Source organism: Saccopteryx leptura, chromosome 3, assembly GCF_036850995.1.
Source record: "Saccopteryx leptura isolate mSacLep1 chromosome 3, mSacLep1_pri_phased_curated, whole genome shotgun sequence".
Classification (NCBI taxonomy): domain Eukaryota; kingdom Metazoa; phylum Chordata; class Mammalia; order Chiroptera; family Emballonuridae; genus Saccopteryx; species Saccopteryx leptura.
In genome coordinates, this window is record NC_089505.1 from 219,168,127 (window position 1) to 219,183,593 (window position 15,467).

Here is a 15,467-nt window from a genome sequence, read left to right on the forward strand (position 1 = left end):
TTATTGGGGAAATTGAGTATGATAATGCAGACAAAAGTACTCTGCTAATTTTAAAGCACAGAATAAACATGAGGGATTATGACAGTGTAGGCTCAGAGTTTTGTGTCTAATAGGTCGTGCTGGATGGGAGCTGAATGGACAGTCTGGGCAACGGGATCTGCAGCCTGGAGGTGAGGGAGAGGAGGAATAGTTGACAGACTCAATTTGGTCTCAGCAGGCTTCAATAAGCTTTCCTAACTGACACAAGGATGGAAAAAAATGAACTTCATCAACTAGTTGTGTTTCTAAGGAATCAGTTCAATGACAAAACAGAAGGAACACGTTACAGCAGGCAGTATCCTTTGGGTATCCCCTGGGCCCACTGGAAAGAAAGGCAACAGGCCAATCCTCACTAACTATCTGGAGAAAATGGACATCCAGGTGAGGAAGCAAGAAGTGACATTCTGCTTTCCTTCCTCCTCCTGCCCTCTTTTCCACATCCTATCACTGGTCCCACCCCACCGCCCACGGCCTCCTCAGCATGCCTGGATGGGACAGGAGCTGGTGCTGCTCTGGGCTCCTGCATCTCTCATTCTGCCTGCACTTGTGGCCAATGTCAATCACTTTTGCCCTTAATCCTTCTACTGTTCACTGTGGTTCTTGGTCCCTCCTCTCTCTCCACTCAGAGACCTTATTTCAAGTGTCTTTAAGTCTCACCAGTTCCTGTCTGAAGGCTGAGCCCACAGCAGGTAATGAACTTGGCCCTGGAGGCTGTGGGATCCTGAAGGCACAGGACCTGAAGGAAGACAATGACCTGATTAGACCTGTCTTGGGAAGACGATCTTTAAAGGCAGCCTAGGGAAGGAAAATTTGCTTCAGGCTCATAATCCTTATCTGAAACCTCCAGTCTGGATGTGTTCCAGGATTCAGAGGTTCTTTTGTAATTTAAAAGGGCAAACTGACGCCTACACCACATATATCACAACACTGCAGCAGTGTCTGGGCAGTCTAATGAGTAGATAGTCAGAAGTGAGATCGAAGCTATAAATAGCTTTCAGCCAGGTCTATCAAATGAGGTGTTTGGAGCTGTATAAATTTCTGAACTGAGGGAGGTTGTGGGTCAGTATTTTAAAGGAAAGCCTTCTAAGGAGACGGGGTCTTGTGCTCTGCTGAGCACCTTGAGGGAAGTCAGTTAAGTGGTCAGATTGAGGAGCTGCCCAGCCCAGTTGAAAGAGAAGTTTGGGAGTGTGAGGCGGTCCTGGAGGAAGGGAGAGCTGAGGAATGAGCTGGGCAGAGGGTGAGGGTGAACAGAGGGCACCCAGCAGACGGCCACAGGCTGGTACTGTGTGTGCTGAAGCTACCAAAGGATGCCAGGAAGAGACCCCTGGGTGGGGCAGCCAGGCTTTTAAGGAAGGAATGCCTAAATATCAGTTTGCAATAATTTGCATTGCTTTTTATAAGTCCCCTCCTTGCCCACCCTACATGCTGGTGAATTGGCCAGAACAGTGTCAAGTGTTGTCTAATAGCAATATAATGTGACCCACTTTTATAAAATTTCTCAAGTTTAAAAAATGGTAACACTCACTTTAATAATATATGTATTTAACCCAATCTACCTCAAATATTATCATTTCAACCTGCAATCACTAAGAGTACTTTTCTTTTTTGGCACGAAGTGTTTGAAGTGCTGCATGTCTTTGACACTTACAGCCATCTCTGTTCAGGGTCTCCAGATCTGGATGCTTGTAGCTGCATGCGTGTGTGCATGTGTGCATGTGTGTGGGAGGCGCCTGGCCCAGATAGTGCGGCCCTAGCTCCTGAGCTGGGGCCAGTCTTTTCTGCCTCGGGGGCTCAGCCCCCCCCCCCCCCCCCAGCTCCTCACTGGGTGGGTCCCTCAGTACTTTCCACTGTGTGAAGTTTGCCGCATTTAATTCAATTAGTTTCCCAACAACCATGGGATTTGGTGCCAGGAACCTAAATTTTTTAGCAAAAACATATTCTTTTTAGTCAGATCTCCTGAGGTATGCTAGAAGTACGCCCTTCAACCACCACCACAACAACAGAAGTCTGGGAAATGTATTTTTCTGTAAAATCTCTGATTTTACTTGCATGCCCATTGCTACACAGGATGGAGAAGGGAGGGCTCTCCCTGCCTCCCTTTTTTCATTATAAATGAGAAAGTTTCGTTCCGGCAGTGCAATCAGCAGATTTCTCAAACTAACATTGCATTTCCCCCCTTTTTTCATTGGTAAGAAGTGGGGTTTCATAAGTAATGTGTAATTCTGAGAATTCACGGGCACTTATAAACATTTTAATGCCATAAAATAGGGGAACTGATGAAGCTGTAATAAAATATCTCTAAAAATAAAGATCAGGGTTGTTTGTTGTTTTCCCTAGCCAAAGAACTCTCCAGAATCTGTGAAAGGGTTACTTGTGTGTGTGTGTGGAAGGGAAGCATCCAGACCACTCGGGCAGGGCACTCACTAAACGTTAGTCATCAGCTTCCCACGGAGGGCGGGGGGCCCTTCACAGCTGATGGCCTCACACAACAGTTAGCTGTCCAAACCCATTCAAACAAATTTATTTTTTATTTTTTTGGTGAGGGGTGCAAATAAAATTTTCAAGTGAATTGCCTCAGAAATCAATTTGACATAAAATGTTAGCTGACGGGTAAAACGATAAAAAGTTTCATCAACATAGCTTCATTCTCTCCCATCTCACACCAACACCCACAGCATCAAGGCTCACAAGGGTTATACACAGGAAGCTACAATCACAGTATTTTAGCTGAACAGAATGCAACTTCAAGCCAGATTATCCTATGCTATGCTTCTATGATTTAAATTCTGCACTGCATTTAATGGAGAAGGTCTAACCAAGGGTGTGCATTAGCAATCTATATAGACCTATCTGCACCCACTCAGTTTGCCAGAAAAGGAAGAGAGTCAAGTTATACTTATTATTCTACTATATGGCTCTTTCCTTTTTCCACTCTAGACATGTGGTCTCTGGAAGTCCAGATCTTCAGTGGTCCCCAACCCCAGGCCACGGACCGGTACCGGTCCGTGGGCCATTTGGTACCGGTCCGCAGAGAAAGAATAAATAACTTACATTATTTCCATTTTATTTATATTTAAGTCTGAACGATGTTTTATTTTTTAAAAATGACCAGATTTCCTCTGTTACATCCGTCTAAGACTCACTCTTGACACTTGTCTCGTAAGTTCGACAATTATATTAAAAAATACCACAGTTTTTATGCCGGTCGCATAATTTTATTTTGTGCATTTATCCATCCCACCCTAAAGGCCGGTCCGTGAAAGTATTTTCTGACATTAAACTGGTCTGTGGCCCAGAAAAGGTTGGGGACCACTGCAGATCTTGACTAAGGAAAGCTGCCCATCTCAGAGCAGCGTGATTTCTAGGTGCTGCCGGAACCCTTGACGGCTGCAGAGGAGGAGCTGCTGGCCCCGCTAGCCCCCTTGCTATCCTCTTCTACCACCTAATTCTTCTGAGAAGATGAAGCCCTGGCAACATCTTCCAGCTGTGAAGATTTCAGGACTCTTCACCCAACTTTTCTTCTCATGCCAAGGAAAGAAAAGTTCTCCTGGCTCTTGATAAAAGAGAGATTAGAAGGAGAGAGCTGGTGAGGGGGTGTTTCACGAGGGTTCGGATCAGGTGTCTGTAGATTTAAGATGGCATGAGGGGTCCTGCTACCCCCTCAGCTGGATGGCACCACATGTGGAATACGATAGCCTTCTGCCCACCCCTGCTCGAAGTGTGAGGAGAGCTGCATGCTTGTATGTGTTTCAGATTGCCGATATCCTACCTTGAAAAAGAATTTCCAACCCAAAGACCAACTGTTAAGAGCCCCAATTTTTTTCAGGGAAAGAAAAAAAATCAAGTTTCAGGTCTATAGAGCAAATGTAGTAAGGAAGAGCCATTAATAAGGTGGGAGTTAGGTTTATGTCCATACTTCCACTGGAAAGGCTAATCTTAGTTTTAAATAAGCAATGCATTCCATTCTTGTAGAAAGATGCCTGCCATCAGGACAAGAGAGAAATAAGTCTTACTAGAAGACCCAGGTTCTGAGCACTCCTTTCAGGGTCTGACAGCTCTGATGGGGGTTCAGAGCTGAGATTCAATAGATCTGATGATCTAAATCCTCCTCCTGGTTCTGATGTTAACTATTTAGGCACAAACTTCCTTGTGGTTTCTTTATAATGGGAATAGTAAAACCAATTCTGCCTTCTTCCCCAGGTTGTTGTTGAAGAAAACATGATGTAATAGAATAGTAAGTTCTTTGAAAAACATTGTTTTATGAACATAAATAAGGTAGTAAACAAACACCTAACCTTATGAGTTTGCATACTGCCAATATATCTACCGCCTGTATCACAATGTCTCACCTATGATGTTCTATGATGTCTACATCTGCTTTTCCTTCTCTAATACTTCTCTGCATATCCCTTGACTGTTCAGAATAGAATTCCAAGTGTATCATCTGCAGGACTGGGCAACAGCGGCTGGGTGGCACCGTTATTCCTGGACCTCACCCAAAGTTCCAAGAACCAGACCATCTCTAAACTTCTGCCAGCTTAAAAACTCTACTGTAATCAATGCAAGGATTTCTAGTCAGGCATCTTTCATTCTTGCCTTTGGACTTATGTTTTAGCAGCTTAAGTTGTGTTTTTTTAAAGCTCATTTCCCTGCTGCAGGACCTCCATGTTTTCCATTTCTGCTAATTAAGGAGTGTTAGAGCCAAATCGGGCATCTCTTCAGGGATGACTGTCCAAGAGTCCTCTTCTGACTCATCTCTCTCTCTCTCTCTCTCTCTCTCTCTCTCTTTTTTGTATTTTTCTGAAGTTGGAAACGGGGAGGCAGTCAGACAGACTCCCGCATGCACCCGGCCGGGATCCACCGGCATGCCCACCAGGGGGCATGCTCTGCCCATCTGGGGCATTGCTCTGTTGCAATCAGAGCGATTCTAGCGCCTGAGGCAGAGGCCATGGAGCCATCCTCAGCGCCTGGGCCAACTTTGTTCCAATAGAGCCTTGGCTGCGGGAGGGGAAGAGAGAGACAGAGAGGAAGGAGAGGGGGAGGGGTGGAGAAGCAGATGGGTGCTTCTCCTGTGTGCCCTGGCCGGGAATCGAACCCGGGACTCCTGCACGCCAGGCCGATGCTCTACCGCTGAGCCAACCGACCAGGGCCCTGACTCATCTCTTGAACTGCCCGGCATCAGGGCTGGATGGCTGTCACATAATATTTGCAGCATTTGGAAATTTTACCTCAGTCTCCACTCTAAGGGTGTTGTTAATCCTGGCTGCCTACATTCATGCAAAAAGATCCAAGCATTCTGACTCACTTTGAGGACCTGGCATTCTTGGGCTTTTGATATTGAAGACAGTGGAAAACTTTTATATTGGTATAGATGCTGCCAATAATTTTTATCCATTTAAGCACTCAACCTTTTACTTATTGACCTGGCAATTTCCAGAGCTCACCACTGATCAGAGTTAACACGCTACAAAGAAAGATTACCCCACAGAGCTGACGGACTCACATGAGTGGGCACCAAGTGAGAACAGTTTAGGTATTTAGACATCAGTGTTTTGTGGTATTCATCATAAAGACTGTATACATTTGGTTAGATTCATATCTAAGTATTAATTTTTCTTTGAAGCAACAGTAAGTGGTATCATACTTTATTTTGGTTTCTATTTGTCAGTATATAGAAATACAATTAATTTTTTTTTATTGATCTAGTACCCGGTAATCCCACAGTACTCATTTTTCTATTTTGTAGGTTCTTTGTGATTTTTTTTTAATTTTTATTATTTTATTTTATTTTTTGTGACAGGGACAGAGAGAGACAGAGAGAGGGACAGATAGGGACAGACAGGAAGAGAGAGAGATAAGAAGCATAAATTCTTTGTTGTGGCACCTTAGTTCAGTGGTTCTCAAAGTGTGCGCCAGGGTGCACTGGTGTGCCCTAAAAGATTTCCAGGTGTGCCCTATGGTATTCCAGAGAAATATGTGCCAGTTGGGGGCCAGAAAACCAACAGGGTTTTTGGAGTTTAGATTTTGGGGGGACAGAGGTGTGGGGAATTGGCTGTAAGCTGACAGTCTGCCCAACACCCCACCTCACTTGCCTGATTAGGTTGCAAAAGGCTGTTAAACTGTGGTGCTGGATTGTTTACGCTACCCCCCCCCCCATGTTCCCTGGAAAGACTGGAGGCAAGTTTCTTCTATCCTTTGTTTGGTGTAAAGTTAAGATGATATGTTGATTTGCTAATGGCCTCATTTTTCCCTATAAATAAAGCAAGATGCAGTTTTGGGGCGTGCTTTGTTCTTGCCAGCAGCAATTACAGGGCCCTCCCGACCCTGTATTTTCTTAATTCTGCACCATTCCCACTCGGGACCTAGAATTACTAGCTGCACTGGTTCACGGCATGTGCCCAGATATAAAAGTAAATATAGTTACTCTATTATACCATTTCATTATGGAAATACCACTTTTTGTTAACATATCATTATTATATTTATTATTAACACATCATTATATTATTTTTAGATAAATACACCCAAATAAAATAGATAGATTTCTCAAAAAGAAGTGTGATATTGAAGAATCCAATTCTGGAAGTGAGCTAAAGTTAAGTGTAAATAAAATAGGACTTGAAGGCTGATGGGCAGAATTTAATTTATAGCATTTTCTATTACTTAACACTGAACAATATGATTGGATTAGAAACCCATTCGTGGAAGCTTCAAGAGATTTTGGTTTAACATTAACAGAAGAAGAACTGGCAGCTATATCCACTGATCATGGATTGATGATTAAACATAAGAAATTGTCTCTTGAAGCTTTTTGGATTTCTATAAAAGAAGAGTATGTGGCAATATCTAAAAAAGCTTTGAACATTTTAGTACAATTTTCAACATCCTATTTATGTGAATTAGGATTTTCTACCCTCAACACAAGAGTAAAAAGAGGAATTCTTCCATGTATTGACGAGGATATGAGAGTTTGCCTTTCAAATATATGCCCAAACATCAAAGAAATTGCTAGGACACATCAGGCTCATGTTTCTCATAAACACAAGAATTAAAAAACTTAACACATTTGTGCTGGGACCTGCTGAATTTACTAAATCTTACTAAGGATGTATCTATATATATAAAAAGATAACTTTTTGTCATTTTTAATTTTTAACTCCTCTTTTTTACAAATTCTAAAAAGCATAACTCAAAAAATGTAACATAAATTTAATTTTGTCACTTATTTCGTTTAATTAGCATAAAAGCACGCTTGGACTTTATATTTTTTTCTTTAATATTTGACTTAATTATTATAACATATTTCTCAGAAATTTATATCTAGTGTGCCTACAATTATTTGTAGGATTTTAAATGTGCCCTGACTTCAAAAAGTTTGAGAACCACTGCCTTAGTTGTTCATTGATTGCTTTCTCATATGTGCCTTGACTGGGAGGCTATAGCAGACCGAGTGACCCCTTGCTCAAACCAGATGAACCCACGCTCAAGCTGGCGACCTTGGGGTTTGAACCTGGGTCCTCCACGTCCCAGTCTGATGCTCTGTCCACTGCACCACCGCCTGGTCAGGGTCTTTGGGATTTTCTATATGACAAACATGCTGTCTCCAAATAGAAATAGTTTTATTTCATCTTGTCCATTTCTTCTTGTCCTTGTCTTGCCATATTCCAGTGGCCAGAACTTCCAGTACTACACTGAATATGAGTGATGACAGTGAACACCCTTGCCTTGTTCTTCATCTTAGAGGGAAAGCACCCCCTCTTCCAGTATTAGGTATGATGTTAGCTGTTAGCTCTAAGTACTCTGTGGATATTTTTTATGAGGTTGAGGGAGTTCCTCTCTATTTCTAGTGTACTGAGAATTTTGTAATGAACCAGTGTTGAAATTTGTCAAATGCTTTATCTGGATTAATTGATATGCTCATATGCCTTTTCTTCTTTAGCCTGTTTATATAGATTAAATTGGCTGTTTTTCAAATATTGAACCAGCTTTGCATACCTGGAATAAATCCCAATACATCATGGTGTATTATTCTTTTTATATATGGATGGGGCAAAAGTAGGTTAACAGTTGTTCATATGGAAAATACAATTATTAAATAATAATACAAGAATGAACTCTGTTTGCATACTTACAACTGTAGAGCTACTTTTACCCCATCCTATATTGTTAGATTCAACTTACTAAAATTTTCTTGAAAAAAATTTTAATCTTGTAAATATTTTTATTTTATTTTTTATTGAATTTATTGAGGTGACACTGGTTAATAAAATTATATAGGTTTCAGGTATTCAATTATATAATACATTAACTGGAAGAATTTTTTTAAATGTCTAAATTAATAGGAGCTATTGGCCTATAAACTCCTCCCTCCCTCCTTTCCTCTCTCCTTCCCTCTTTCCCTCCTTCCCCGTCTTTGACTTTGGTATCAAGGTAATACTGTCCTCATTTGATTTGGGAAGGTGTTCTCATCCCACCCTTTTCTGGATTATATAAAATTATGTCAATTCTTCTCTAAATATATGACAAAATTCTCCATTGAAAATACTTGTGCCTGGAGATAGATTTCTTTTTAGGGGGAGCTTTGAAATTAAAAACTAAATTTTTAAAACAGTTACAAGGCTGTTCAGGGTAACTATTTCAACTTGGATGAGTTTTGATAACTGTGGTTTTTAAGGAATTGGTCTATTTTATGTAAGTTAAAAAAATTATTCGTTGACTTTAAAGAGAGAGAGGGTAAGGGAGAGAGAGAGAAACACTGATTTGTTTCCCCACTTTTTTATGCATTCATTGGTTGATTCTTGTATGTGCCCTGACTGGGGCTTGAACCTGCAACCTTGGCTTATTGGGATGATACTTCAACCAACTGAGCTACCGGGCCAGGGCATAAGTTGTCAAATTTATGTTTGTATGGTTGTTCATAGGAGTTCATTATCCTTTTGACATCTGCAGGGTCTGTAGCAATATCCCCTGTTCATTCCTGATACTGGTTATTTGTGTTTTCTCTCTGGTTATCTTAAATCTTCCTAGAATTTTATGAATTTCTTAAAAAACCAGCTTTGTTGACTGATTTGCTCTATTGTTTTCAACTTTATTGATTTCTACTCTTATCTTTATTATTCCCTTTTCTTTTATTTTTGCTTTGGGTTTATTTTGCTTTTCTTTTTCTAGTTTCTTGGGACAGCACTTAGATAACTTATTTGAGATCTCTTTCCATTTTAATGTAAGCACTGAGTGCTGTAAACTTCCATCTCCGTGCTCATTCGCTGCAGCCCACATTTTGTTATATTTTCATTTTCACTCATTTCTATGTATATTATAAACTTCCTTGGTAATTTCGTCCTTAGCCTGTGGGTAATTTAGAAGTGTGCTGTTTAATTCCCAAGTGTTTGGAGATTTTCTTGTTTTCAACCTACTATTGAATTTTAGTTTGATTCTGTTATGGTCATAAAACATACTGTATATGATTTCAACTTTTTTAAATTTGTTAAGGATTTTTTATGACACAAAGTAAGGATTATCGTCATGAATATTCTATGGGTGCTTGAAAGGAATGTGGGTTTTACTGTTGTGAGGCAAAGTGTTTTATTATCATCAATTAGATCCTGTTGTTTGATGGTGTTGTTCAGTTCCTCTATATCCTTGCTGATTTCTTGTCTAGTAGTCTAGTAATTGCTGAGGATGGGTTTTTTGAAGTCCCTAACTATGATTGTGAATTTGTCTATTTATCTTTTCAGCTCCACCACTTTTTGCTTTATGTACTTTGAAGTGCTGTTTTTTCTACATATACATTTCAGATTGGTATACCTTCTTGGTGGACTGATCTTTTTATCATTATGTAATTTCCCTTTTTGTCCCTAGTAGTTTTCTTCTTGCTCTAAAATCTACTTTTTTAATAGTAATGTAGTGACTCCTGATTTTTAAATTAATTTTTACCAGTATTTTTACTTTTAACCTATTTATGTTATTATGTTTAAAGTGAGTATCTTGTAGACAATTAATTGGGTTATTTTTAAAAAATTCACTTTACTAACCTCTGTCTTTTAATTGGTATATTTAGACCATTTATGTTGAATGTAATTATTGATAGAGTTTAAGTCTGCCATATTATTCATTTTTTTATTAATTATTTTTTTACCTTTTGTTTCTCATTTCCATTTTTTTTCTTGCCTTCCTATAGATGTAAACATTTTTAGATTTTCACTTTGATTTATTTACACTTTTGATTGCATTGCTTTCAACATTTTCCTTAGACATTGCTCTAAGTATCGCCACACACATAGGTGACTTATCAGAGCCTACTGGCATCCACTTTGAGTGAAGTGCAGAACCTTTACCTCCATTTACAAGTCCTTTTATCCTCTCCACTCTGAAAACTGTTTTCAACAGCTAACCAGGGATAAGAATAGAGTTTTGGATATTTGAGCCAGAAATATGTAAGCCCTGTGATCCCTGAACTTCTGGTGTGACCTTTAGATCTCAGAGTCATTCCTGCATCCAGTCATGCCCCACTGGTCCAGGCACCAGGCCTGCAAGGTATCCCATATAACACACTCTCTATGATGCCCATGGCAGTAGTCTACAAAACATAAGGCTAGAACCATTCACTATGTCTCAGACTTCAGCTGTAAGACAGAGATGATGCTGACCCTAGGCAGAAGGTCAGCATCAATACAGCATCCCATCTGCAAATGGCACTGGGTAAGATAAAGTACTGTATACTAGAAGGTATGGATTCCACCAGGGAGACACACTCCACTTTCAGGACTTGGTTCCTATACTCTCTCAATTCTGGAAATTAAAACCTATAAGCAACTAATTATGTTTCTTGCCCTTTATTTGCTTTCCCAGTCCCTGGATCATCTACTCAGTGGATGCAAGTTCACAGTTCTAGATTCATTCATGGGATGCACTGTGTTCCCAGGTCAGTGTACTAATTCCTGGCTAACCCACATTTCAAAATATTCAGGAAATAACTAAGGTAAATTTTAATTTTGAAATAATATTATATGCCTGTCATATATATATTTATTACTAATATATTCATTTTGCTAGGAGTAAATATATTAGGGGCAAAATCAGGCACCCAATATATTTGGTATGATGGTAGGTATAGAAACTGAGCGAGACCTTGAAACTTGAGTATCATTCTCACAGGAGAAGCAGGAGAATCTTATGCGATAAGCAGGGGTGACTCTCACAGGAGAAGTAGGAGAAAGCACTCTGAGCAGAGGGAATGCAATAAGCAAAGACATAAAGAAGAAAAGTCCCAGCGCATGAGAGAGGAACGGCAAGCTTCTCTGCGTAGACAGTGCTCTAGGTATGTGGGGGCTGGGGGTAGGCAGAGGGAGATGAAGCTAGAAAAATAAATGAGGCAGATCACAAAAGATTCTTACACCCAGGCTTGGCATTTGAACTTAATTTCTGGTTGTACAAAGTCAGCAAACACTTTATAGCAGAACTGGACTTTAAATCCATTAAAGCTGGCAGCATCCTATAGATGGAGTGATGCTGGTGGCAGGGAGATCAGACTTCACAGAGGGTAGGAATGAAGCAGGGAAGGCCTAACTAAGGTGTGGCCATGGGAACTTTAGGGAATAGAATGACAGGAGAAGCTGTGGGAATAGGTTATAACAAGCAAATGAGTCTGGATGCCAAGGAAAGAAAAAGAATCCACGGTGTTGAGTCTGGGTATCATTATCAGCAGAAGCAGGTGGGTGATACAAGAGGATGAGCTGGGTGGGAGGAGGTGGAGAGGAACATGAGGGTCTGCACAGGTTGGGTTGGAGGTCTGAGTGGATGGCTGGGAATACTGGTTAGGAGCTCAAGAAAATCACGAGTCAGGGATCTCCCTCTGGGAGACGCCTGGACAGAGGTGTGGAAATGGATATAGAGAAAAAGAAAGAGAACAAAGGTTGAATCCTGGTAAGAAAAACAGAAAAATGCAGTAGGGGGACAGTCAAGGAGTCAGTGGCTCCAAGAAAGCATGATCAACAGGTCACGGGCTGCAGACATCAGGAAGTTAAGGACTGGGTTAGGACCACTCATGAGTTTGGCCCAATGACAAATAGGTCATGGTGGCCTCCAAGTACAGATGCCAGAAACCAGCTGTAGAAGACAGGTGGCCAGGAAAGAGGGCTAAAGGACTGACATACATAGAGAGCTCAGTGGCTACAATGGTTGACAGATGGAGCTGTTTGGTTTAGTTTGGGAAAATAGGAGCATGTATAGGGCCAGGTAGGAAGAACAAGCTAAGAAAAGAACAAGCTGGGTCTGGAGAAGGATGATGGGAAGAGATGAGGTCGAGGCACCATAGGAGAAGAGAGTCAGGCATTTCCTTCCTCTACAATGGAAGAGAAGCAGGCAGGAAGAACTAGGAGAAAGTTTATGGTGAGAACAATGGACATGGACGAGGCTGCTCCAAAGGCCCTGTATACCCGCCTAGATTGTTTTTGTTTTAAATTACCTGTTTCTTTTGTTGGTGAAATTAATGTGATTCAGTTAGGGCAAAGGTGGTTTCCAATTCTGACTAATCATCAAAATTAATTGGGAAACTTTTAAAAAATACAGCTTCCTAGGCCCACAGCCTGCCACAGTGAACCAGAATCTCTGTGGAGGGGCCCAGGAAGCTACACCGCCAAGCCTGATGGCTCGCTGGTTTGGGAATCTCCCGAGTATGGTTTGCAACCAAAACCATGTACCGGAATCACAGGGCAGGCACTGATGGACCAAGACTCTGCAGAGCACAGGTGTTAATTTTTTCAAAAGTTCCTCAGGTGATCTGATGTGCACCCTGGTTAAGAAATGGTGAAGATTGGATTTTTAAAAAAACCTAGTTGTGCCTGACCAGGTGGTGGCGCAGTGGATAGAGCATCGGACTGGGATGCGGAAGGACCCAGGTTCGAGACCCCGAGGTCACCAGCTTGAGTGCGGGCTCATCTGGCTTGAGCAAAGAGCTCACCAGCGTGGATCCAAGGTCGCTGGCTCCAGTAGTTGGTTACTCGGTCTGCTGAAGGCTTACGGTCAAGGCACATGTGAGAAAGCAATCAATGAACAACTAAGAAGTCGCAACGTGCAACAAGAAACTGATGATTGATGCTTCTCATCTCTCTCCGTTCCTGACTGTCTGTCCCTGTCTATCTCTGCCTCTGTAAAAAAAAAAAAAAAAAAAAAAAAAGGAAATTGTTAAAAAAAAAACAAAACAAAAAAACCTAGTTGTATAGGATACTTAAATTCACCATTGGCTCTCTGTTATCTATGTCACCTGACAATTTCCTGTGGAGATTTCTCCTATTAAATCAGCACCTGCCTCTAACCTGCTTCTCACAGGCTGGTGGTTGTGCTTCCCTGCAGCTTTCCAGGGTCTGTCTGCAGGCAGCCAGCCTGTGCCATGCCATCTCTGGCTCTTTGGAGAGAGACTGGCTTTAGAATTTTTTGGAGCCTCTTTAAGAAGAGCATACAGAATAATACTGCTCTTTCTCTGAACTAACCTCCAATGTACTTAAAAAAAACAAAACCCAACAAGATGCAGGATGGAGAAAAGATGATCAAAATGCAATGATCGTTCATATTTCACAAATATAAAAAAATATTTTCAGGCAGATGAATAATTAATTTGATTAAAAAGTCCTTGCACAGTTAGGTCATTTTTTTTTTTTTTTAAAGCAGCAACAACAATACAACTACAGAACTGACCGCCTGGCGCCTAATTGTGTGATTCTCAAGTAAGATGTAAGCCCAGCCCTTTAAATGCCTCTCAAAAAAATACAAAATTTTCTTTTATCCAAAATGGTGGTATGATCCAATTCCTGCTCCAGCAGCCCCAAGGATCATCTGAGACGGAAACTGTCAGTGCCTCTTCCCTCTTATAGGACATTCCATCTGCATACTCAACAGACAGTACAAGTTCTAGGCCATATTCCCCCAAACATAATAACCCTACAACAGAAATATAAAACATGAAACAGTAATATGGAAACACTCTTACCCCAATGAAGGCTGGTTCCAGCTGTGGCTCAGGAAGTCAAGAACTAGTAAACTTGTTTGTAACAACATCCTAAAATTTCCAAAGGCTATTTTCTCCCCTCCACCGTTAAAAAGCCATCTCCCACAGAAGTGTCACAACTGTGACGTGTCCAGATTAAGGCAAAAGATTTCTTGTTTATAGTAATTTGTCTGATTAGAGATTAAAGGAAAAATAATCTGCCTTGAAGCTGTCAGTTAATATTTCCTAACTTAAAAAAATTGCCATCTTCACATTTCACAGAACTGTGTGATTTTTAAACAGAGCTGAATTCTTCCCCCTATCAGGTATCTGATAGCTTTTTACATTTCAGTGCAAAGAGAACAGACAAAAGGTTATCCAGGAAATTTCAAATGCGTCTTAGTCACATAAACTGAAGTTAGCTAGCTTCTTTGGTATCGAATTACCCAAGCATCTCCCTGAAAAACCAAAACCCGCCTTGCAATTAATAAAGAATTGTGGTATTCTAACCAAGCTGGAAGCGAGGGGTCTTTAAATTCAACTCTTTCCATTCCTGGATGAGCTTTGGCATTCAGATGTTAATAGGATGCCTTTCTTTTCTTGGCTAATGTTCAGGCTGGATGGAGTCTGTGAAACAAACTTTTTCCATCTCATGACCTCAGTTTTAGAATTTCTTTCTTGCAAAATGCTAGTTGTTTTACTTGGCAGAGTGCCAGAATCCATTCTTACTTTCTTTTCTTGTATTACTTTATCTATTCTCCTCTTTTTTTTTTTTATCCTTTCTTCACTTTGTCTGTCTTCTGTTCTTCAATAAATTATAGATTTAAATTAGTTGAACCTACGCTTTATGTGGTGTTTGGTAGGGTTGCTAGAATTAGCAAATAAAAAATGCAGAATGTCCAGTTAAATTTGAATTCCAGGTGAAAATAAAAATCCTTTTTAGTATAAACATTTCCTAAATATTGCATAAGACATATTTATACTAAATAATTATTCCCAAATATTGCATGGACAGACCTACACTAAAAAAATTATTCCCTGTTAATCTGAAATTCAAATTTAACTGAGTGCCTTGTATTTTATCTGGCAATCCTAGTTTGAAAGTTAAACAGAAGGGTTAAAAAAACCCAACAAAGACAGCCGTTTACAACTTCTAGGAGAAAAATTTCCATTCCCATCCTTCTGACTGCCTTTTGTTTAGGTATAACCATTTCTATGGCATTGCTTTACTTTATTTTGACACATCAAGCTTTACTAAAAGCTCCATGGAATGTACCACAGCCTGACACTGAAGAGGCACACCAGGACTTTGGGTCTCACCCAGTGTTACCTGAGTCCAGGATCTGCACAATCGATCCCCTGGGTAACATGGGATCTTAGACCAGCAGCAAAACTACACAAACATTCATTTTAATTGATCATTTTTTCCTCAGAATTTGAACATCAA

At 40.5% G+C, this 15,467-nt stretch overlaps 1 protein-coding gene across 7 annotated transcripts in view; it reads right to left on the reverse strand.

Moving 5' to 3' along the window:
* Positions 1-15,467, reverse strand: part of AFF3 (ALF transcription elongation factor 3) — a 729,890-nt gene that overhangs the window by 191,715 nt on the left and 522,708 nt on the right. The window lies entirely within an intron of this gene.